This window comes from Hemicordylus capensis, chromosome 6 (genome assembly GCF_027244095.1).
Source record: "Hemicordylus capensis ecotype Gifberg chromosome 6, rHemCap1.1.pri, whole genome shotgun sequence".
In the NCBI taxonomy this organism is placed as follows: Eukaryota; Metazoa; Chordata; class Lepidosauria; order Squamata; family Cordylidae; genus Hemicordylus; species Hemicordylus capensis.
Window position 1 is genome coordinate 100,213,451 of NC_069662.1, and position 26,383 is coordinate 100,239,833.

At 43.5% G+C, this 26,383-nt stretch overlaps 1 protein-coding gene and 1 long non-coding RNA gene across 5 annotated transcripts in view; one reads left to right on the forward strand and one right to left on the reverse strand.

Annotated features, from left to right (window-relative positions):
• Positions 1-26,383, reverse strand: part of TMEM108 (transmembrane protein 108) — a 295,248-nt gene that overhangs the window by 238,023 nt on the left and 30,842 nt on the right. The window lies entirely within an intron of this gene.
• On the forward strand, positions 10,995-25,979 carry LOC128331520 (uncharacterized). Of its 2 annotated transcripts, none has more exons than XR_008310335.1 (5): positions 10,995-11,220; positions 21,163-21,257; positions 22,224-22,275; positions 24,716-24,792; positions 25,826-25,979. It is a non-coding gene; the product is annotated as an uncharacterized LOC128331520 (long non-coding RNA). The 2 variants fall into 2 exon arrangements; XR_008310336.1 differs by having other exon boundaries at positions 25,829-25,979.

A 26,383-nucleotide genomic window follows, 5' to 3' on the forward strand; every position in this document is an offset into this window, starting at 1 on the left:
CTGGTCTAAAGGATAAAACTGCCAGCTTTTACAAATATAGCATAAGAGAGCTCCTAACAAAAGATTCATATGTTCTCCTGTTATTTTTTTTAAAAAATGCCCAAACTCCCACTACTACAAATTGTTACTTTCAGATTTCCATGCGACAGATTATAAGATATGTCATGTCCAGGGGTGAATTAAGCTCTTTGCCGCCCATAGGCGGCCAAAGATTTGCTGCCCCAGCGGCAAGGGAGGAGGGCGTTAAAAACTATTTTGTAAAGGTTAAAACTGCTGCCGCGCAGCAGCATCGGAGCAGCACAGCAGCGGAGAGGGCGGCGATACCCCTCCTAACCCAAGCCCACCTACCTCCCAAATGACAGCTATTGCCTGATTTCAGGCCTTTCTGCGCACGTCCGTGTGTGCACAGAAAAGCCCGGTTTGGGGCAATAGCTGTCATATGCGAGGTAGGCGGACTTGGGTTAGGAGGGGTATCACCGCCTTCTCTGCTGCCCTTTCCGCTGCCACCGTCACATTGCTGCACTGCAGCGCGGTGGTGGTTTTAAAGTCTAAAAAATAGATCTAAACTCCTCCCCTCAGTTTTAAAGTTTAATTTTTTCCCCATATGACCAAAATTTGCCACTTGAGGAATTTTGCTGCCATAGGCAGTTGCCTCTACTGCCTCTCCTTTAATCCACCACCAGTGGTCATGTCTTATAATCATATATGTATTAATAAACATTGATTTTTTTCACTTTCTCCCCTGATTTTAAACAGAACCCCACCCCCCGCAACTTAGTACTGAAGAATATTTTTCCTACCCTTCTTTTGCCATAATAAACAGATGGGAGCAACTCAATTTCTGTGCTACCAATTTGATAGCAGTACCTGTTTTCCAGCTGCATAATGCATGAAATGGCTCTTATTTTTGTAACTGATAAAATCAGTTACTGTATGAACATGTTCTGGATGTCATAAAGATTTGCTTCCATTTATTTTGTTGTGGATTTGTTGGCATTTAAATTTGTGAAATTGGAGGAGAGTTCCAAGATCGACATTTCAAAGCTTAGGGATACTGTGGAGCTGTTATTGAAATAAGGGACACCCATTATACTACATGGTTCTTTTATGTTCTGGGATAAAGAGCAACTCTTTTCCTCACATCTTGATTCCACACAATCACTTCTGCCTCCTCCTCCCTAGTTGTTTGCACCCACACAACTGAAAATTGGGAGCACACACAGCTCCCAAACCTGGGTAGGACACAGTTTTTGGTTGTGTGAATGACCACAGTGTCTTTTTCTCCCCCATATTAAAAGTTTTTTCTCCTTTCTCCCCAAAATGTATTTTTGCCCCCCAAAGTGTATTTCTCCAGTTTATCCCTGTTTATCCAACAAAATCCAGGTTATTTCCCCCCAAATTTCAAACAGAATGCATAAGAAGAGCTATCCTAAACGCCCTTCCATTTTAATTTTCAGGTCAAAAATAGTGCTTTTGGCAGCAAAACTATTCCCTGAAAAAATATTTCTGAGAATGTTCACTTCTTTATCATATTAATTTCCATTCTTTGCCCTTCGATTACTGCTTCAACACCATTTTTGCTCATGGTGTCATCATTTTAGCTTCATCCTTGATCAGTTACATGGGTGAAACCAATTAGATTTGGCTGCATGAGAACAAAAGGCCAATTGAGAATGAGGACAGCGCTTCCTGGAATCAGTTATATGGGTAAACCCAGCCAATTGGGGATCACATAACAAATGAAACGACTTCATGATAGAACACTGCAGATTTAGCATGTGCTAACATCCTAATGATGCAGCGAGGAAGTAACTTACCTAGTGAGCAAGAGGCTGCCAGTTTGAATCCCCACTGGTATGTTTCCCAGACTATGGGAAACACCTATATTGGGCAGCAGCGATATAGGAAGATGCTGAAAGGCATCATCTCATACTGCATGGGAAATGGCAATGGTAAAATCCTCCTGTATTCTACCGAAGAAAACCATATGGCTCTGAGGTTGCCAGGAGTCGACACCAACTCAACAGCACAACTTTACGTTACTAACATCGCTGAAGGTAAAGAAGCCAATTAAGGAAGCACTGCCTTTACTATGAGATGAGTCTCACAATCAGTGAGACTCACCAAAATGAGGTCTGCGGGGAGAGCAGGCTGAGCCCGCTCTCCCTACAGACCATCGCCCATGGAGCCCTGGTCGGCCGGATCAGCCACCCACATGACTGCCGGCTCCATCACGTAGCCAGTGGGGGCTGTGTGGACTGGGGGCCACGCAGCCCCTGGATGTTCCAGGATGCCCCACATGAGCATGCAGGGCATGCTGGAGAGACCCCTGAGCCCAGGAGGCTGCTTTCAGCCTCCCGGTCAGGGGTCTACTGGTGTGTTGCCACGGCGTGGAGGCATTCTGCGGTAATTCACGATCAAAAAGACGAGGTTAACAGAGCGCTCGCTCCGTTAACGTTGGCAAAAGGGAGGGGTACTTTGAGAGGTTTGCTGCTGGGAGCTGCGCAGCTCTCGTTTCAGCACACGATTGGCCAAAATCGGGCTAGGCTGCCTTTTTGGCCAATCGTGAGAATAGCCTCCATGAATAGGTGAATACTTCTGTCCCTGTTCAAAGTAATCACTAAAAGTGTGTGTGGGGGGGGGGGGCAACACCCCAATGAAGGGGTATGAGTGCTTTTTGACCCTGCTGAAAATGTTCATGAAAAGCACCTCCATTTGGTCTCAGCTTTAATTAAAAGTAATTAATCTGGTATGTATTGGTGCATTACAGCATTGCAGCAATTAATCCAATTTGTTGGCATTTAGAATTTCTTCTGCAGAGAGCTTTGCTGAAGTGATGTATAAAACCTTAACTACTGGATTTTTACAGAAGCAGATGCAGTCTTTGATTTGTCTCTAGAGTGCAAATTGTGTAGAAAAGCAGACACCAGGGGTTAATAACTGGGTAACTCTGATGTGTGGTATTTAAATAATTGATTTCAACGTATTTTTAGTTGACAGCAAACTATGAGACTTTTCTACAATTGTTAAATAACAGAGCTTTATTTGTACTTGAGATAACAGGATTATCTCATCTAAAACCTTAGACTTTACACACCCAACAACAAAAATCTACACCCCAATCCAGAGATTCTTGCCCAAGCAGTAGGCTGCAAATGTGCTGGTAAATGCCAGTAACTCTTTGCCAAACATATGCTTGGTGCTGTCAGCTTCGGATAAGAAAGAGGGAAGGGTCTAACTGTAATCAATCCCCTCTGACCTTCCCCAGCATGCAACTAACAATCTGTTCAGCAGCTGTGCATGCAGTCCCTTTAGAGGAAGAACTGTCTCTCCGTGTTAGCATACATGATTGGCATGCAGAAGATTCCACACTTAATCCTTGACATCTTCATGTAGAGCTGAGAGCTTTTCTACTGAAGATGTACCTGGCCTGATAAACCAGATTAACAACAGAGTGAGTTAGACCAATATTTTAACTCAGTATTAGGCAGCTTCCCATGTTCCCCTATTAAGCAATGGGAGCCCATGCACAAGAGCCAATGCGGGATGTGAGGTCTCCCCCTATGTAAGATCCTTTTGCAAAAGGATCTTTTTAAAGCTCTGATTGACCAGGAAACTGAATGTTGAGGGCCACCACCTTGCTTCTCTTCTCATTTGCACTTTACTGTTTGTTGATGTAGCTCTCTTCATATGTGAGGCTCAAGTCAATTTATCCTGCCCCATAAAGGGTTTATTGCAACCTGGGGCCTGATTCAGAAGGGAAACTGCACCAATTTCCATACATTTCATGTAGGGATTATCCTTGCTGGATTGCAGTGGCCGCATCTGCATTTAAGTAATATCTCACTGAAACTCTTTTCTATATGCTCTATATTCACATAAAAAGAACTAAAATAGCCTAGCCTCATTCAGTCACCTCCAGCAGCCATGATACCAATTTGGAAAAGTGCACTTATCAGGGAAATGAAGAAGATATAAAGACCCCAAAAAATATAAACACATTCAAAATAATCATTTAGATTTTGGTTTTAAATTTATATTGTTGTGACAATTCACTCAGATTACCAGTGAAATAAATTTTTAATCAAGCCTGTTAGAATTTGTTTAAAATAACACTTTTATTTAGGCTGAACTTCAACAGAATAGGGACAAACATTATTGGTTCAAATTGTGCTCTTGATTAGGCCTTGGGATTTTTTAAAATCCTGGAGTGCATTTTAACATTGTGATGGTTTTTTGTCTTCTTCAGATCTGTTCAATTATCATCTTATTACTCTTTTCAACAATGCTATGAAATTTTTGCCAGGAATTTAAATCTCTGCTAAACAAACTGAACTGATGCAGAGCTGACTTAGCAGCCCTCAGAGCTGCTCACAGCTATTCTCCGATTTAAGCTTGGAATGCAAGACATGCTTCACTTTATTTAAACATTCCTACTGCTAATCAGAACTGAAAAACCTTTCCAGGAGTAATCCCAGATGGGGCTTTTAGCTCGCTTCTCCACCAGAATGGAGGGTGTGCATTTGCACATTGGCTGGATTTGCACCGAAGTCCATGTGAGATATTGGAGGACACTTCACACATGAATCAGGTTTTTCATTGCACGTTACAGCCTAGCCTGATTTATGCCCAGTGTTTAAAAAATTCACTTTTTGCATTGGTTTTTCTGGGCAAATTTGGACTCGCAGTAAAACCTCACAGTAAACTCGCAGTAAAGCCTGCTGTCTGGGAAAGCTCCAGGTGAACAGTTCCTCATTTCAGCTCTCTGGGCATCCCTGCCTTATAGAGTTATAATATATAACTATTATGCACACAGTGTATCTTCTTAAATTGCTACTGTAGTACTAGAATTGCATAGTTAGTAATAAAAAAGCTTATCCTATTGCTTGTTGTTGGGGCCAAACTTACACATTTTAGCAATCTAAAGTAAAGTTGTGCTGTTGAGTCGGTGTCGACTCATGGCGACCATAGAGCCATGTGATTTTCTTTGGTAGAATACAGGAGGGGTTTTCCATTGCCATCTCCCGTGCAGTCTGAGATGATGTCTTTCAGCATCTTCCTATATCACTGCTGCCCGATATAGGTGTTTCCCATAGTCTGGGAAACATACCAGCGGGGGTTTGAACCAGCAACCTCTTGCTCCCTAGGCAAGTTACTTCCCCACTGCACCATTATGTGACTATTAATCTAGGTGGACATTAATTTGCTCACGTGCAAGCACGCACACACCCCTTGTCTGAAACAGTGCTGCATATGCCTACAGCAAGCAAGGGGTTTTTTTAAATACAGGCACATTTGTAAGTATGTTAAGCAAAGCAGGACTGATTTAAGTGGCTAGGCAGATATAATGCTCCTCCCATACTGATGGGGCTGAAGTTGAAAAAATAGCTGATGCAACATTCAAAAGTCCCCCACATGCAAATAGTTATATTCTACTGTGTATCTAAACTCCCATGGTTCAAGAGCCATCTGTTGGGTTCAAAACTTGCAACACTTTTAGACAATAAAATATTTTAGTCAGATAAAAGATGGTGTTTCATCTTTTCTGACTAAGGAAAAGCACTGACCACTGAACAAAACCCGCTTTCATTGTTCCACTGAACTCATGGCCCCTCTGGAAATCTGTGGGAGTCAAAAGCTTCAATTTTTAACCAGCCAGCTAAATCTATGCCACTTCTACTCTGTCCTTCCTCCCAAAACTCTGAGTAGCTTACATAAGGTTCACGGCCAGTCTCCCATCTAGGCAGTTTATTGGGCCAGATCTGCTAATCATTTTACCCAGTCTTCTGTGGAATAAGAAATCTGCCTCAGAAGACAAGATGCAAGGTCTATTTTCAGTCTTTTTCAACTGGAGAGGCAGGAAGACATATGGCCTAAAGCAGGGATTCACAAATGTGGCTACAATGGCCATCATCCCCAGCCACAGCTGCAAAGGGCTGTTGTCCAACAACATCTACGGACACAAGTTTCAGAATCTCTGGCCTAAAGAAAGCAAACTACAGAACAGGGTGGCACAACTTCAGCCCACCAGCTGCTGTTGGAATACAACTCCCATCATCCTTTACTATTGGCCACTGGGCTGGGGATGGCAAGAGTGTAGTCCAACAATAGCTGAAAGGCTGAAGTTGTGCAGTCCTGCTATAGAGCATTAGGCACCAGGCAGGAACTGATGCTGTGCAGCCACAGTAGTGGTCACACAATCCACAATAATCTAACAATTGTCAGGGTTGATCACATCTATGAAGTTAGCTGGGAAACAGACCAGTTGACTGAATCAAAGAGATTTTATTTGCCAAAGTGCATAAAAGCATATCAAGTGACAGGGGAAAAGAATGTTCACATTAAGGGACAAGCTTGGTAATTTTTCTTTAAAGCTAAAGCAGCCACTTTCTCCTTTGAGAACAAACAAGGGTCAGTTGTCACCAGATGCAATTATATAATGATGCAATGCTTTCTTCCCAACTGCTATAGGAGCATAAATAAACAGAAACAAGCCAGGACAATACATTGCGCTCAAGGATGACGGACTAATGAATCTCAGCTAAGGTTCACTAGCTGCCATTCAATGACTTGACTTGCATAAATTAATCCTTTAAATGCCCCCGGACACGCAGCATATGTCCAGCAAATCATAACTCACAACCATACGGCCACTGAACAGTCCATTCCAGATGCTCCTGTTAACAACACTGGAAAGGGATCCAGGGCATGCCAAATGAAGCAACTTCAACAGGGCTTCTTCTTCCTTCAGTGGAGTATATTTTCAAGGTACTACCACTGGCATGACACCTATAATGAGCATGTGTACCGCAGAGCAGTCTGGAGATATTGTTATGGTAAGTACTGGCAGTGACAAGTCCTAACCTAAGTGGGTCTGAAAAAAACCAGACACTTAAATTTGTCAGATTTCTTACCAATTCTTACAGAAGGAAGTGTGTGACCTTGCAATTTGCTAGAGAAAAGCTACCATTTGCCTTTAAAAGGAAAGGCTGGCAATTCATGAGTTAATAGCAATAGCAATAGCAATAGCACTTACATTTATATACCGCTCTATAGCTGGAAGCTCTCTAAGCGGTTTACAATGATTTAGCATATTGCCCCCCAACATTCTGGGTACTCATTTTACCGACCTCGGTGGGATGGAAGGCTGAGTCAACCTTGAGCCCCTGGTCAGGATCGAACTTGTAACCTTCTGGTTACAGGGCGGCAGTTTTACCGCTGTGCCACCAGGGGCTCATTAATGCACCTCTTTGTTTTTCAAGAGAGGGAAAATTAGTGGGACGCTTAGAAAGCTTAGGTTACATAAGAGAACCTCTGATATGAATCAATCAAGCAGAATGAAGTTCCTCATGAAATCTAATTAAAGTCAGAACATCTGACTTTACCACCCATGCAGCACAACCCCATGCATGTGTGTTACTTGGAAGTAAGTTTCACTGGGTGGCATCCACAGTTTTCCTTTTTCTGAAATAAAGTAATTGGAATCCAAATTAATGAATTGCACATGCAGGGAATGCACAGCACACACTCAGGAAACGGGTGGTTTTCAGCTATCTCCCTTTCCCTTTGAAGCTGACTGTGACCTGAGAATATGTTCCTGAGGGTTGCACAATTCTCAGGGACATATTTTTGGGAGTCACAGTGAGCTTCAGAAGGAAGGGGATATGGACAACAATCACTCCTCCCCTGTAGAATGTGTGTTCAGCATTGCTACATATGTGTTTTCATTAGTCTGGATGTCAGTCAGTGTTGTCTTCTGGAACACAGTGGTCTTGTTTCAGAGTATAAAGTTCTTGAAGTCCTTGTTTCAGAGGAAGACTCCTTGTTCTGGATTAAGAGCAACTGGATGCCACTCAGTACACTCCATGGGATTTATTCCTTAGTAAGTGTATTCAGGATTATAACCTGAGCCATGCTGCCTTTCAGTGTGGAATGCTTCACTTCTGGATGTGCTAAAGCTCTACTTTTCTAAAGAAAAGTGGAGGGCAACACCAAGATGGGTTTTTTTAAAAAGTTTGGGATTTCTGCTGGACCTGGACTTGTCCCTGGATGCCCAGATGACTGCTGTGCCCAGTTTTCGATGGCTTGCAAATTGCAGTCTTATCTGGAGAGAGAGGATCTATTCTCAGTTACCTCTGCAATGGTTACATCCAGACTAGATTGTTACACTGTACTATGTCTGTGTGTAGCTGTATTTAAAGATGGTTTGGAAGCTTTAACTGGTGCAAAATGTTGCTGTGTTGCTGGTAGGAGCAAATGGGGCCATGTTCACACAACCATAACAATCCTAGTCAAAGCGTTAACCAGGATCACTGAGCCCTGCAGAGCTGATTCTGAGAACCCAGAATTTCCAGGCAATCCTAGTCAAACCACTATGGCTAAGTCATTTAGGGCTATCTCCCAGGATAGATAACCACAATAAATGCAATTTAACCAAAGCAATCTGACCAAGATGGCCAGGAAATACTGGATTCTCACAATCAGCTCTGCAGGTCTTAGTGATCTTGGTGAGCTCACCACCATGTGTGAACGCAGCCTATGCTGCATCATAGCACACCTCAAGCATTTTGCTGAAGCTCTGTTGACTCCCAATACACTTCCAAAATTCAGGATCACTGTAAAGTGCTAACTTAAGCTAGAGATGTGAAGGCCTGGAAACCCCACCCCCCACAAAAAACAGCCCCCCCTTTAAAGCCCTAAATGGTCTAGGACTAGGTTACTTTAAGGTCTACCTGTTCCCATATGAGCCTGTTCAGCCCTGAATATTAGCTGCAGAGGCTCTGCTCTTTGGGCTGCTGCCTTCTACAGAAATTTGGAAAGTGGCTACCAGAGACAGTCTCTTCAGAAATGGCCCCTCACCTGGTACTCTTTTAAGCATCTTCCTCACTTTTAAGTGGAAGCTGCAAGCTTTCTCATTTAAACTGGACTTTAACGTCATGCCAAATTGCTTTTATGTAGTTGTTATTTATTTGCTGTTGCTCTCTTTGGATTGTGCTTTTTGTATCTCATCCTGTGTTTTCAATGTTTTTGATGTTCCTGAAAGGCACTTTGATGTATTAAGGCTATTCACATGACTGGGCAAGCAAGCGGGGGAGGCAGGTTTCAACTCACCTTCCCCCCTACAATCAGGTAAATGCTACAGGGAGTGCTGCTTGCGCTCCCACATGATCCACGCTGCTCCAAGTAGCGCGGATCTCCAGAGCCTGGGATGATGTGTCCCAGCCTCTGGATATCTGCCACTACACTTCATGACGAGTGCTCTAGGTGCCTGTCTCTGTGCATCCTGAGCATACACACGGCAGCTATCTTGGGCGTGCAGCCTGAGCCTACACACGACCCCGTACCTGGGGTAAAGGTCACATCCTTCAACTCAGGTAAAAGCCTGGGCATAAAACCTGGGCTTGCGGGGGAGGCAGCCCAATTGCAGTACTGCACACAAGCAGCCCTACCCAAATAGGGCTTCCCTAACCTGGGTAGGGCTGCTTGTGTGCATAGCCTTATTATGTGAAAAGTGATTTATGGGGGCTAATCCCACGTTCAGACAAAATCGGGCTAGGGAAGCCTAGCCCGATTTTGCCTGATCGTTGGAGCCACTGGGCTCGCAGGTGAGCCTGGTGGCTCCCATGTGGTTAACCCACCTAAGTACCCCTCCACTAAAACCGGGTTTGCAGAGTGAGTGCTCCGCAAACCCAGTTTTTTTAATTGTAACTGTGGCTACTCACGAGGAGACCCCCAGAGGGGAAGTGAAAAGCCACCTCCTGGCTCCGGGATCTCACCAGCATGCCCAGCGCGCTCAGGCAGGGCATGCTGGAGCTTCCGGGGGCTGATTGACCCCCTCTCCCCCAGCCCCTACCGGCTCCATCACAGAGCTGGCAATCATGTGGGCGGCCGATCCAGCCACCCAGGGCTCCCGCCTTGCTCGTGTGCTTAGCCCGCTCTCCCCGCTGAGCTCCTGAAACCGGGTCTCACTGATTGTGAGACCCGGCTTACTGTGTGTGGGCTCTAACCAAGTGTGGTTGATGCCAACCCCACCCCCTTTTGTTGATTTCCATGGGCACTAGAGCAGGGCTGCTCAACTCTGGCCCTCCTGCAGCTGTTGGCCTACAATTCCCATAATATCTGGCTATTGGCCACTGTGGCTGAGGATTATGGTAGTCCAAAAAACAGTTGGGGGGGCCTACGTTGAGCAGGCCTGCACTGGAGCATGTTAACATGGGCTTACCTTGTGATTAGACATTTCCCACCATAAGGTTTTGCATGACTATAATGTGGTTAGGAGTTGTCTGGATATACCCTACAGGTCACTGTGAATTAAAGCTTTTCATTAACTCCAGTGGACTTTGGAGTGTAGCCCAAAGAGCACTCAATTGTACTGAAGAAAGATTCCAGTTTCTTTCCTCTCTCTCTCTATTCATTGAGTAAAGTGCTTATGTCAGGACAATTCATTAATGAAAACAATGGATGGAAATGAACAGCACACAGACACATTCTGTTTTCTGTTTCAAGTTGTAAATACGCATTTCTTAAAGAGAGTAGATGATTACCTATACAAAGTGCCAGTTTATATGCAAGACTGGAGAATAAGAGTAAAGGATACAGGATGGCTTAAATGTCCAAGAGACTGGTGTCAATTTTACAGGCTGCAATAATCATTTGCACTAGTTGCTTTATGAGCTGACGTAAATTACTCCAGTTCTAATTTATCATCCATTAAAATGCCTTGCTCTGTTAAATGAGCAGAGAGAAAACTGAAGCATCTGACTGAGTACTGTAGCATATCAAATATGAAATTATTTCCGGGAGATATTACAATGAAAAATTAAGCTGAATAAAGTAAACAGAATAAATCTTATTCAGTTAAGGATTTAGTGAAAGTGTTTTCTGAGTGCAGAAAACAGGGGCACTTTTTATCTAGTTGGTTGCCAGAGCAACCAGCAAGGCCACAATGGGAAAAATTCCATGAGAGCTTTCACAAGAGCAGGAGCTGGGTGAACTCTTGAGAGTGTGTCAGGGTAGTGGGGGCTATTTCAGAGCTATGGAGAAGAGGAGAGATGGGCAGCCGTTGGTCATGCCCACAGGAGTTAGGCCAGCCAAAGGATGCAGCCCATCTGTGAGGAGGAGGATTTGAGTGTTATGTGAAGAATGCCCCCCTTCCTTGCTGAGGTCTGAGGGGAGAGTCTTTGCACCATGTAGCAGAAACAAAGGTTTTAAATTGAAAAGGTAATTTTTCTGATGGTTATTCTATCTGCCCCCAGATGTTGTCATCTGAACCTTGCAAAGCAAAAGGCTGTGATTAATGGTAGTAGGACTGGGATGAGAAACTCCTGCCTGGAACCTTAAAAGGTGGTATTGAGACTCACGCCAGTTGCAATTGACAATATTGGCTCAGATAGGTCATTCGTCTGATTCAATATCAGGGAACTTCTCATATAAGTGCTGCAGTGGGGGAGAGATAATATCTCGTGATGGAGAGGCCATGAAGTTGGCAATCTCCATGAATGTTTCCATCCCAAGGCATATTTCTTCTCAGTAGAATTAAATAAACTCGATAACATACTGCACAGTGAAACATGGGTGTTTGGAGAACTGCCCACACTGCTGTATGTGTATAAACACCACAGATGGTGTTGTGGAACAGAGCTGTTCTGCACGCAGTTGTGTGATGTGACATCCATCATTTCCAATGGGTGTCGCATCTCACAACTGCTTTTGTGCAACTTTAAGACAGAGCAACACTGAAAGTGATGTTCTCACACACGCAGAGCATGGGTGATGCTCCAACTACCTGCATTTTACTGTGCGGTATGTCAGTGACCAAAAACTGCTGCCCCTGAGAAAGACAGGCTCTGATACTGATTAGAAAACTCAGTCCTATTGATCAAGATTTATTATTAATAATAATATAGGGCATCCATACAATCTGTTTTCCAAAGGTAAGTTATGTGTGCGTGGCTCATAAAGTAACTGGTAAATGTGAGAACAGTTTATTGTATATTTGCAATGATAATATGGAAAACATCCTGACCTGGAGCAAATACTTTGCAGGTTACCTGAGCTTATCTGATATAACAGAATTGAGCTTATCTGATATAACAGAATTGTGTCATTAGCTGTCTGGAAATTATGGCACATTGTCCCTTACTATCTTTGCACACAACATTCTGGATAATCTTAAAGAGATTTTACAGTTCAAACCTAAAACTAATTGGTTGTAGTAGTATGAAACACAAACTCTTTCTCTTAGATTTCAGTCAGATCAAATGATTTCTTTAGATTCTTGTGCACACTTACATTGTCGATGAGATTCATGCAATGGAATAGAAAACAGTAAATGCAATGGAATAGAGAACAGTAAAAGAAAATCCTTGCTTTTGCATAGCATGACAGCTCATGAAGATGGATAATTCAAGAGTGAAGGAGCTGTGACAATGAAGAATTATGAATTAAAGCAGCATCAAAAGTAATCGTTGCCAAATCTTCCACCATTCAAGGCCAATTTATATTTTCCAGAGGTGCATGACACGCATAGCTTTGCTATGCCACTATAATACATGATTAATAAGACGCCCAAGCCTTAGTTACTGCCTATTATTGATTTTAAGAAGAAGGGGCACACTGGCCTTTTGTTCTAAAAACTGAAAAGTGTTGAAGATCACTGATGGGTTTCAGTCTTCCATGGTCAGTCAAGTTCACAGCCTGAGTGCTCCTGGATCCTGGGAATGTCCAGGAGAGTTTTGCAACTGATCCACCTGCTGTGGTGGTCTCTGTCGCATTCAAGACTATCAGTGTGATCATCATTGTCATGAGTTGGGCCATCTAACTATAGAGGGACCTGGTGATGTGGGGTCCTCAGTATATCGGTTTAAAAATAGCACTCATACGCCTAGCCTTCCCCTCTACACTCAATCCCATAAGACTCCCAAGGACTCCTGGCTGCTCCATGTGTCTGAGTGTTTCCCTGTGGGCACAGTCTGGCAAGATCAGGGATGCCTCCTAGTACACATGCAAAATTCCTGGGCTGGGACCAGCATTGTAGCATTATTGACCCCTGCTAACTGGGCAAAGAAGCACCTTTTAAACGTGGTGATTCTCTTTATTGAGCAGGGGAAGAGCAACTGGTCCTATCCATTCCCAGCACAGCATCCCATCAGTGGGATATTATATTTCGTTTTTAGCCTGTGAGCCATTTGGGGACAGGGAACCATTTTATTTCATTTCATTTCATTTCATTTCATTTATATTGGTGTAAACCACTTTGGGAACATTTGTTGAAAGCATTATATAAATATTATTTGTATTCATATATGCAGATCAGACACTGAGGGGAATCATGGGTGAGGGGAGCACCTTTTTTCAGTGATCCTTGGCAAGCAGGGTGGCTATTCTGGGAAAAAAGGAACATGCATATGTGCTAAGGGGCAGCCAGACTGCCAGAATGTGTGCTTTCAGTCCTACTGTCCACCAGTCGCCTCAACCTGGAAAGGTGTGGGTGTGATACCCTTCCCCAAGGCTTGCATGATTCTAGCAATGGAGCTGGACAGCAAAAGCTCTCCATCCCAAATGTATGGGTCTATGGCCTGCGACTCTCATGAGAGAGCGTTCCTTGGGAGAAGAGGCATCATCACACATTATTAGCGATCCAGCCTAAGGTTCCCCAAGATGGTTCTTCTCATGAGTAATGCCACTGAGTGTGTGCTTGCTTGTCTTATATTTCTTTTTAGATTGTGAACCCTTCGGGGACAGGGGTCCATCTTATTTATTATTATTTCTCTGTGTAAATCGCTTCAGAAACTTTTTTGTTGAAAAGCGGTATAAAAATTGTTGTTGTTATTGCATCCAAGGGGAAGGGGCTGGGCCCCCCTTCCCCTACTAATCTATACAAAAAATAGAGCAGATCCACTCAATAATTCCAGGGGCTGCCTTTCAACCCAGATCCCGGCATGACACCCCCCACAAGTGTTTTCTATGTTGGGGAACAACCAGGTTACCCAGTTTATGATGCCACCGGTACTCCATGTGCTTGTGCAAAGACTTTTTCATCACTTGATACGTGGAGACCTCTCCCCAAAGTGCCTGTCTTATAACCCCATCCCCCTTTCCTGCAGATTGCTGAATGGGAGGGAGGCTGGGATGAGAGTCATGAGACACAGTGGAAAGCGGGCATCCCCCAATGTGGCTTTTCCCTTTGACATGCTATGAATCCTGGGATGCGGCAACATGGGTGTCCCTGTTGCTGGGCAATAGCTGGAGGACAGCAGAGATAGCACGGGTGGGCTCTGAGAGGCAGCCAGCGAGAAGCGCGGCCACCTTGCTGGCATAGAGCTGGCATGTTTCTGGGCTAGTCTGAACCACCCTCTCTATGGTTTTGGCAGCAGTCAATGCACAAAACCCAGATTAAGGCAGCAGCAGAATTCGGACAACACAATGCTGCCTTCAAACCTCAGGTTGGAGCAGTTAAACTCATTACAAACCGAAGGTTCAAATTACAGTTTTGGTTCAAAAACCTCGGGTCACTTTTGGGATGAAAACATGGTTTCACACATTCAGAAGGGCCATGAAATGGAACCCTTACCCCCTTCGTCTCCAGTCTGGCATTATGTTCAAAGGCAGCCAATGTGTTTTGAGCTATGTGCAGTCCAGTATTTTTTTTTCATCTGTGTGTGGAATAAGTTTGGTTCTGGGCGGCAGTATCAAGGCAGTGTGTGCACACATGCATTCAGAGTGGGATCTTCCTGATTAAACCTGAGCAGAATCTAAAATTAACTGAGCAGAGATAAAAAATAAAAAGTGTGCGCTCATGCACATGTACACACCTGAGAGGGAACACTGGTGCAGTCTGAACCTATGAACATTTACTTGGAAGTAAATCCCACTATATTCAGTGGGCCTTACTCTTGGTTAAGTGTGCATAGAACTGCAGTTCCTCCGGGAAATTCAAAACATCCCTTGTGAGTCATATAGACTTTTCTTCAGGGAACTCAATAACACTTTTATGAGTGTGCTGGATTAAAAGAATAAATGTTTAAATAGCACCTTCGGACTTCTCCTCTGCTTTCATGAAATGGTGTCACTATCTATCATTCCCACTTGTGTTCCTGGTCTCCCTTAAATTGCATTGTAGCTCTTTAGTGGGACTTTTGTAAGGCACATAGCCAGTATAGCAGGGAGTTCTTATTCTTGCAAGACTTCTAGGCAGTGATTCAATGTAAAATTCTTGTTATGTCAGGTGTTGCTGTCAGACCTGCACTGAATAAGCTGCTACCCACTCAATACCTATTTTAAACCAGCATCTGAGAACTGCTCTCCTTTTGCTGGTAAAGATGGCCCATTCCCCTCCATATACTCCATAAACTGGGCTTAGAACATTTGAAGAGGAGAGAAAATTCTGGCAAATCTGATACCTCTTTATGTTGGTATTTGCAACTACTCCTGCACCATGAAGTGCCTTGCCCATGAGTAATAATCTTTCCTAATAAATTGCTGGAGTGTTGCCAACTTCCATGCTCTATTGATTGTCTGGCAAGAGGAAAGCAATCTACAAATTAAGCTGAATTAGGTTGCAGTTTCATTTTAGCAAATCTAAATCTAAAAGCAGCTGTGGGGACTTAATGAACAAATTACATTGATTATAGAGCAAGGTATTGTGCCCAGGTACCAAAAGGAAAAATTACCAAGGTTATAATTGAACTGGGGCTCTCTTCAGGCAAAAAGCAGAGATTTTTGGCTCCTCTTTTTTGCTCCCCAAGTCTCATCATCTGTTAACAAATCTTGGGAAGGTTATCTGGACATCTGTTAGGGCTAGAATGTAATGCTCTCACTCATCCAGCACAGAAGAAGCCATTCCATTCACGGTAATAGCACTAAGCATGGCATGAGTAACCATTCAATTGTTTTTATCCCGTTTTTAATTGTTTTTATTCTGTGAAAGTGTTTTAATTGTTCTTATTTTACATTGTAATTTGGATTGTGTACACCACCTAGAGATGTATATATCAGACAATATAAAAATATGATAGATAAATAGATAGATCCTCAACCATAATAGCGTATAAGACTCATAGTCCCAGTGCGTCCCAGTGGTGTAGCAAGCTCTGAAAGTGCATGTGTGCAATAATTGAACTTGGGTTCCATCAGATAATTTCCCCATACAGATCAATGTGAAACCTTAAAAAATTAATAACTTCCAAATGGCTGGGCAGAAACCTCTGAAATCTCACATGCTATTAAACTAAACTAAACTAAACTAAACTAAACTAAACTAAACTAAACTAAACACTAATGCTTTCACAAGATGATAGCATCAAGTGTGTGGACTTTCGAGGTTATTGGTTCACTCAATTTTTAATGAATATTTTTGTTAAAAGAATGTTGTTTAAAAGTGCCATAATGGCTTTGCTTCATGGCAGAAAGTTACAAATAGTACTGGAATTAGATCCCTCACTCTGTACCTCATTCAAACCATTTGCAGGAAACTGCCCCTGGCTTTCATATACATTCCCATTTTTGCACCCCATGTTATGATTCCAGAATGGCTGAGCAGAAAGTTCTCAAAATATATATTGTAGCAGCACATGATGGTAGCATTAAATGTGTGGACGTTCGAGGAGATCAGTGCACCCATTGATTTTTAATGAATTTATTTTTAAAACATTAAAAATCATTAAAAAATCAACAGGTGGACAGATCTCCTTGAACATCCACACATTTAATGCTATAATCATGTAGGAACATCATATGAAATTTCAGAGCTTTCTACCCAGCCATTTGTGAGTTATTAATATTTTTGAGTTCCCCATTGATCCCAGTGGTGAAATTATTATTTATGTAGGAAATTCAGGCACAGCTCTCCATAGTGACAGCCCATGTTCATTGCACACATTAGTTCAATTGTAATTCCGCCCCGGTATGCCCATTTCATCTGCAGTTGTGTACAGCATAAGAACTGGTAAAGTTTGAACCAACAATGTAATGGGGTATAAACAGATATTTTGAAACTAGGATACAGTATTCAGCTTTGTAGCATTTGAAGGTAGAATTTCTAAGCATACCTATCCTCTGTATACATACGTTATTATTATAATACTTTTGTATTGCTTTTTAATTTTTAACAAAAACAAACACATTTATAGGTAGAAATGACATAGGATTGTATCCAAAGAAAGGGAATCCAGACTAAGCATCACTGAAATCAGGAGACAGGTTAATTCTGACTAACATGTCTCATTAAACTCACTTGGATTTAGGAGGATTCACTTGCTTTTGATAAAGCCCATAGTTTTCTATCTATTTGAATATAGGGATGTGTGAAACGGCTTGACCTCGAGCCGGTTCAACATCGAACCAGTCCAGTTAGAGGTTGAGCCGAATCCCCCAAGCCAGCTCAGGGCTGGTTAGGGGGTTCTACAGTTTGTTTTTTAAAACTTTAACTTACCACCGGGTTTGGTGGCCTCAGGGAGGCATCAACCCGGGGAGGTGTACCCTATCCCACCAGCCACTCCCTCCTTCTGGTGGGAGGTTCCCCTCCCCCACCAGTCATGACCTGGCCACTCAAATGGTCAGGGCACATGCACAGCAGCCTCCAAAATGGTCACTGCTACTTCAGAAAGGGCCGAAATGACCTTTCAGAGACCAAGGGAAGGCTGGTGGGGGGAGGGGGAACCATCGGAGATCTCCCCTGAGGCCACGGCAGCACCCCCAAGGCTGCTGAACCCAGTTCGGACCAGACCCGGTTCAGCTTGATTCCGCTTCAATTCGAACCAAACCGGATTTTCTAGTTTTGTGCACATCCCTACTTGAATAATATTACAGATATGAAACACATTTGGGACACTTCCTAATAACTGGAATACAGAAGCTGTATAAGTGGTTGACACTCTAGCATCAGCCACAACTGAAGAACAATAGCAAATTAGCCTTTTGATACCATAGTTTGGGGCCACATGCGAGTACTATGAATGCATCTTACATCAGAAAGTTTATAGGCCTATTCAAGAATGTGAATGTGGAGATGAATAATGAGAGGTTAAACTAAGGATAAAAACTAAAAATAAAAATAAAAGGTTTCATAGAATAAGTTCTTGTAACACTTCAGTGAGTTATGGTCTTATTACATAAACACTTTTTAATTAGAGTCTGCTATATCCCCAACGGGTAGTTATGCATGTCAGATTTCCGGATATTAGATTACAAAATGACTAAGAGTATATGTGACTTGCTTGGAATGTGAAAATGATGTTCCTGCTTCCTCCCCTTAATGATTTCCCTGTATTTGTTCTCTCCTCACATCAAGGTTATACTGTTGTGGATTCAAATGGCTAAGCTATCTGTTTTAATCTGTAGCGAGCATACTACTACATAGAGTACCAATTTATTAAAAAGGCTGCCTGCCCTTTTACAAAATAAATAAAAGCTGGAGCTGGCAGCAAGGAATTGAAATATGATTTGAGGGAACCCTGGTGGGTATTTGCTGTGTTGTATTTCAGAGTGCCCAAAGTGAAGTAGAAGCTTTGCAAATGTCCAAATATTTTATTCCTTCTGATTTTGTACTAACACATACAACGCTTGTTATCCAGGGCTTCACATCTAGAGTCAATTTACACTTTCAGCAGAATTAAGTGGTGCACTTGCACCTGGCCTGTTCCACTTTTAGGAACTTTTAGTGACGGTATACATCCAGATTGTGTCTGGATGACCCACAGCCCAATGAGCTTGGGATTCCCCTATTCTGAGTGGACCAACAGCTCACAACATGCCACTTCAGACTACAAGTGTGTGTGAGAAGGCTGCAGGAGTGAATACTCCCTCATGGTTTAAACTACTGCGTACAGAAAAATAGCTTGTCAGAAAATTAAATTGGACCTTTTTGACAGGGCCAGCCCACTAATGGGTATAGTGAGGCAGTCACCACAGGGAATGCAATGGCAGAAGCAGGCAGGTGCTCTATACTCATCCCTGTTAGCCACCAGGTGGGAGAGCACTGATGCAGCTCACAGAGATGGGCATAGGGCATTTGGCTGCCACTGTCTGAACCAACTGCATGCCTGTGGCGGCCACTTCATAACTACACTTATTAGTGGGCCGGCCCAGTCAGGGAGAAAAGTCCAGTCCAGTTTTCCCCTTGATGAGCTATTTTTTCTACCACATGGGCAATAGTTTAAAGCCTGAGGGAGTATTCACTCAACCAACCTTCCCATGGAAGTTTTTCACACTCGGCCTTTAGTTTGCATCTCCTCCGGAATGGAGGTGTGTGTTCACATATTGGCCAAATTTACCCCAAAGTCCCTGCAAGCTATCAGGAAGCACTTCACACACAATTTGGGGTTGCTGTTTTTTATTGTGTGTTAGAGTGTAAGGTAAAGTGGACTGTCAAGTTGATTCTGACTCCTGGCGCCCACAAAGCCCTGTGGTTTTCTTTGGTAGATTACAGGAGGGGTTTACCATTGCCATCTCCCACCCAGTATGAGATGATGCCTTTTGGCATCTTCCTATATCGCTGCTGCCCGATACAGGTGTTTCCCATAGTCTGGGAAACATACTAGCGGGGATTCGAACCAGCAACCTTCTGCTTGTTAGTCAAGCATTTCCCCGCTGCGCCACTGTAGCCCAATCTATATTCAGGGTTAAAAAATCCACTTTGTTGTTGTTGTTGTTGTTTTGGGCAACTTTGAACTCGCAGTAAAGCCTCACAGAAGACCTGTGGTAAAGCTGTTGTCTGGGAAAGATCATGCATACCTGCAGTCTGAAGTAGCTAGTTAAGAGCAGCTATGGCACACTGCACACTAGGAGGTGCTTCCCACGTTTAGTGTGAAGTGCTTTTAGGGTTTGTGCGGGGAGAGCAGGCTTAGCATGCTCTCCCCGCACATGGGCAGGGAGCTGGCCCTGGGTGACTGGATCGGCCGCCCACACGATTGCTGGCTCTGTCATGGAGCCAGCAGGGGCAGTGGGGATCAGGGGCTGGCTGCTCCCCGGAAGTCCTAGGATGCCCCTCGCGAGCGCACGGGGAAACCTGGAGGGACCCCTGAGGCCAGGAGTCTCATTGGAGCCTCCTGGAGGGGGTCTCCTCGGGAGTCGTTGTGGCGTGAAGACGCGCCACAGCGTCCCATGACCACAAAAATGTGGTTAATGGAGCGAGCGCTCCGTTGACCTTGTTTAAGGAGAGGGGTTCCTAGATGGGCTAGCCGCCATGGAACCACCGGGCTCCCAGGTTAGCCCAGTGGTTCTAACAATCACTAGAGAACGGGCGGGGCTCCCTTAGCCCAGTTTCTAGTGATCATCAGAATAGCCTCTACTGTATATCTAAGGAGACTGGGAGGTAGAACGGAAAATTGGCTTGTGGCATGCAGAGTGAGCTGCAGGGGTAGGAGCAGTGGTTCGCCACCTCAGGTGCCAAGGGCTCTTGGGCTGAGCCTGCTCCCTGAAATGCTAGTTTTCTATGTGCAAGACATTTCTTCACTGGGAAGCATAAATATGGCTTCTCCCTGCCTTTGTACTCTTTCCACCCTGTTCTGCAAATAGTCATGATCCCAGTAGTCAAGCCTTAAAACTTTTGTATATCTACCTGACCTTTTCCTGACCTTTTGAGAAACCCAAAAGTATGTATGCCGCTGAAACCACAACTGGGTAGCTAAAAATGCTCTACTGGTAGGATTTACTGCAGAAGACAAAAGATTGGAGTTGTCAGCCTCAGTTGTGTACTTGAAAAAATGTTCCACTGAAATGATGCCTTGGGTCAAAGTATTCAAAATGGTATACTGCAATGTTCTGCCCCTCCCTGCTGCACTACAGGAAAGAAAATGGTGCTAGTGAAGAGGTAAGCAGTGCTTCTAACACTGCAGCTGCTGCCCACAGAAGTGGCAGCTTTTTCAGAGTTGTTAAAAAATCAATCAAAACACCACTGTCACGGCCTTTGGTAAGCCCTCTGCCCTACAGGTGTAATTTCAAGGAATATTTGTGATTCTGCCCATGGAACTGTCAAATCTCTCCTCCCAACCCCCACCCCCACCCCCGCTCAAGTATCATTGAAAATGGGAGGGCAGATTTGATCCAGTCTGAATAAATACATAACGCTTAGATGACAAGCATGTTCTAAGTTAAGAGACAAAATGTAGCTGAAAAAAATGTGGTTTCTCATCATCAAGGCAGTAAATTTTCATTTCTTTACAGGACACAAGCAGTTCAAAGGAGAAAGTGAGACAGAAGAACCAGATTAAAACAAAGGAGGATAAAGCCATGGCTATCATTAGGCAGACAGCTAAAATGTAATATAAACCATTTTGAGGACTTTTTGTTTTAAAAAGTACATTAATATTAATAATAAGCAAATGCAATAAAAGAACTTTGCCAGCCTGGGGGCGGGGGAGGAACAAATTTAATAGTCTAGCAAAGAAAACACAATACTGATAAATACAGGTGAGGGGCCAATCTAAATGCAGGAGGCCGTTAAATAAAAGAATAATCCAAAGAGTTTATAAACAATGTGGTTTGTTTTTATTTATTTTTTTTAAATCTTGAATGGGAAGAATTCAGAGAATCTGGATCGCTTTCCCAGAAATGTTGATACCAACTTCCTTCTGGAACCTACAGAGCTGTTACTATTACACTACTGAGACAATAAAGACCAAGAGAAGCAATAAGGCTGTTCTCACGAGCAGGCAAGCCCAGGCTTGGGCAGCCAAACCCAGGCTTGGTTGCCTGTGAGAACCGCTGGGATCCACACAAATCCTGGCACTGTGGTGCCCAGGTGTGCCCTTAACCCAGCTGCCAGGATTGTGGGTTTGCTCGGGCTGCTTGCAGACCAAACAGAGACAGAGATGGGTGCCTAGAGCGCTTGTCTTTTGGGAATCCTGCAATTCACTGCACTCGTCGTGTGGTGCATTGAGAAATATCCGGAGGCTGGGATGCATCATCATCCCGGCATCCGCACTCCCAGCAACCTGTACTTCATTGGCTGGGGGGAAGGTGAGTTGGACCTAGTCTTCCCCACTGCCCGCCCAGGGGTCGTGTGCCCGCCCACCTCAATGTCTTTTGCTGGATCACACTACATGTAAAAAAAAAAAAATGTCAGCAACTGATGGCCCGTATTAAAAATCCAGCCTTTTACGGGTGGGGATGGAGGCCAGCTGTTTCTCCATTGCAACTTGCTTCCCTATCTATTGTCTGTGCCGTTATTTTGGACATGGGGTCTATGTATAGGTCAATACATTCTTCCTTTTTCTCATTCACAGGTGCCTGCTCTTTGCCCCAAGGGCTCACTAAGGAAAAGAGGGTGGAAATCAGGTAAGAGAAAAATGATCCCTTTTATATAATATTGTTCCTTAATATCTCCTCTCTCACATTCCAGGTGGTATGATGTGAAGGAGCTCAGGAGAGCAGTTGGTAGACTGGTTGGTTTGTCTCTGGACTTGGCTCATCAGCCAAAGGCTGAGAAACAGACTAAATCACTCATGAGTAGTCCCACTGAAATCAGTGGGACAAGTTAGTCATGATTAACTTGTCCCAATAATTTCACTGGGACTGCTCATGAGTAATTTAGGCTGAAAGTCAACCAAAGTTGACAACCAAGAGAGTAGAAGCTTAAATTATGGTTGGAAATCAGATTGAAAACAGAAATTTAGAAAGTGGCAGTGCTTGAAAGCCATTACCACGCAAAATAGCTTACATCAAAAGTGTAAAAGGAAGAACAGAGAAAAAGGTCGTTCAAGGAGATCTCTCTGCTCACACAAGGCTTTTGCTGTGTGCTTCATTTAGGAAAGCCAATGGACAAAATAGAAAGAAAGGTGAACAGTACAAGGTGACTGACACTCTCTCTATAGTTATTCTTAGCTTGGCTATTTTAAAAAAATCTCTTTTAGAGACCAGAATGAAGAGAGTGACTCAGCGAACAAGTGCAGATCAGCTTAACCAATCCAAAATTTTACAGACAATAGATCTGACCTCCCCATTAAATGAAGCAGTGAAAGCCAGAAAGGTGGTGCAATTAAATCTGGACAAAATAATAGGGGTGTTCAAAACATGAGGAACAGAACATTTTGAGCATTCAGAGCTTGGAACAGAACACCCCTGGAAGGGGGGCCTGTTCCAAGCTTGGAACAGTGGAATGTTATGACCCCATTCCGAGCACCATTTTGGAAACCAAAATGGTGCTCAGAACGGAGTCAGACCATTCCCCTGGACTAGGGTTGTTCTGTTGGAACAACCAGCTCATCAGTTGTTCTGTTCCAAGCTCAGAACGGAACACAAAATACATTTCCTGAACAGCCCTACAAAATAAGGCCATGTTTTCAAGAATATTATGTTAAGGCAGGGGGAAATAGGCTCATCATAGCTAGTAACAACTCTGAGCATTGGATTCTTATGCTTTCAGAAGTTAGGAGGTCAGGGACCCTTGAGATGGTCTTTTTACTTGTGGTGTCTCTCTCAGAAAGGTCATTTGGCACTGAGCCTGATGTCTGTCCAGCTCAGGGATGCACAACACAAATGCTCCAGTGGGCCAGAACCAACCATGACTTGGTGTGTGCAGACAGAGGTCATTTTTCAGGACATTAATGACTACATTACAGTTAATTATTAAATATATCAATGCAAGTAAGGGGGCAAAGGACTGGAGTAAGGGGGAAGAGGGATGGTGTCACTAGGCTCCATCCCAAGGGCGGGGGGCATCTGATCTTAAGTAGCCAACTGCACTGAGCCACTGCTGTTCATCAGCAGCACAGGACAAAAGATCTTCATGGCTTCTGCTTTTGCTGCAGGATATTCCTACCTGTGGGCCAGCAAAAAATGTCCCCGCAGGCTGGATCTGTCCCTTGACCCTTATGTTGTGCAGGCTTGGTCCAGCCCCAGGTGAAGAACTTTTAAATCCTGGCAGACATCCAGAAGGATGTTGCACTAGCTAGTTCCACTAACTGAGGAGCCTGAAACCCTGGCTAGTGTTGTGCTCATGCAACAGGGGGCACTTGTGCAACCTGTGACACACCTCCTGCTGTGAAACCTCTTCCTCAGTCATATATGTTGCAAAGAGTGATGCAGAACTATCCACTATCCTTGCAAGCACAACGCGTGAGCAAGCTGACCAAGAGCACAAGAGATTTGAGCAAATTTGAGCATCTGCACAGCTACGTGACTTTCTTGTGTTCATTACACTAGGACAATGTTAATCTGGATGCCAGCCAGTGTGTTTTAATTGCCATTTCTAATTTGGCTTTTAAGAGTGAGTGACAGGTGGGAGAATCAGAGAGTGTAACAGCTGAGGGAGACAGTTGAAGGACTAAGGATGATGGAGAGAGGCTGGTGATGAAGACAGCTAATAAAAGAATAATGCTGGTTACAGTCTATATTAGTCAGAAGCATTTCTTCATTTATTCATTAACTGGGTGCCTGTTCCTAGAGTTAAGTATCCTAAATAAATCCCTGTAGTCATTTAAATTACTGCTATGTTCTGGTATGAGCCTGATCTGCACGTAGTATATCTCATCACATAGTATCACTGCTGCTGCTTCATTTGCCAGTGGTAAGTTCACTGCCACTAGTAAGTTCGAATATCTGTTCCTTTTTAATATTTGGCCTTGGTTTTGAAAGGAGTGTCTCCATGTAAAATAATGAGTGGTTTTGTGTTCTGTGATTTTCTTATCACAGTGTGTTCTGTCATTTGCTACATTATGTGATGAAAGTCCTAGCACTTCAGATTGCTTTACATGAACGCTTACACATATTTTATCAGTGAGAATAAAGACATCGGGAGCTGACAGAAATGTCCAAAGGGCAGAAAGAGTAAAGAAGAGAGCTGGAGAGACTAAGGTGTCAAAACCTTTTTTCTTTGGGACTTCTTTGTAGCTTGTTAAATGTGCTGTCCTGGGGGCCTGTTTGGATTATGCCTCCTTGGCCCATGTGATTAAAAGGAGGCTGCACTGAGTGTGCACCCATCATGACATCTTTTGTAGCATCCTGATGCCCTCCTCACACATTGCTTTATTGCACAGGGATTGCTGTTCATCCTAATGGCCACTCCACATGTGTTCCAAACAACAGTTTATACTAGTATTTGAAAAGAGTATAGAGCTGCCCTTCAGTTGAGCATTCCCACAATCATGATACACAGCAGGGAAAGATGTCACGACAGGCGCACACTCAGCGCTTCCTCCTTTAAATTTTGTAGATGGGGCATGGGGAAGTGCAGTCATCCCTTGCCAACTGCAGATTTACCCACTGCGGTTTTGAGAATCCATGAATGGAAAATTGTGCCTGGCCTCACCAACTGCGACCTGAGTATCCACAGTTTGGGGTGGGGGGGTTAGCAATTTTGGAGGTTTCAGAGGTTCAATCTGCTCATTCCTCTTGCTGACCCTTGCTGATCTTTGCTGACCATTGCCCACTCCTCATGATTTAAAGTGCCTTTGAGTGATTCCAGGGAGTTAAAAAAATGTCCATAGGTTCAATCTGCTCATTCCTCTGGGTGACTCTTGGTGATATCAAGGGAGAGTTTTGCCATTTTTTAAAAAATCCTTTCTTTTTCTTTTTGTCTTTTCACCATCTCAGTTCCCCTAACCCCATTTCCCATTCATTTCAATGGCTCTCCAACTGCGAATTTGCCAACCGTGGGATTTTGCCGAATGGAATCCTCATGGTTGGCAAGGGATGACTGTATTGTCCAAACTGGTCCTGGGGTAGTCAGTTGACCTTAAGTCACAACATACCACTAACATAAATATATCAAGTAGCAGCAAAGCATCTCCTTTGAGATGGGGCTCAGTATTCCTCTGCGCCATATCTCAAAGGATCATTGTAAAACAATACAAATTTGGTGACACTTTAAAATGTTATTTTGCTGTAGTAGATTGCTGCACTAACAAGGCGTTGGACGAGAAGATCTCCAAGGTCCCTTCCAACTCTAATATTCTATGAGAAACATCTGGAAAGTGGAAGTTAAGCAAAGTAGCAGACAGGAAACAAAGACATCAGCAAGGAAATGTCCAAATAAAATTATTTTTAAAGCCTTTAAATACTTTTATTTAGACTTATTTCCATCTGTTATAAATTCATCCCAGGTTTATGTTGTTGTTGTCCCCCCCACCAGGTATAAGGTTACCTTCTCTTTCTGTGGATAATATGTCCACCTTAGTATGTCTGATGAGACATTGAAATAGAAGCAGCAGCAAAAATACTTGAAATGACCCAACTGAAGGATTTTCATCAAGGTGGCACAAATCCTTTAGAGATTATTTTGTGCTCCTTCCACTAAAAATAGAACAAAAAGCTTGAGAGGTTAAAAAAATAGACAAGTTCAATGCACAAAGCCAGCGCCTGTTCTATTAAAGTTAGATAAATAGCCTTGCTTATGTTCCAATTATAGGCTGATCTAATTTATAATAATAGATGTTGAAACCCTTTC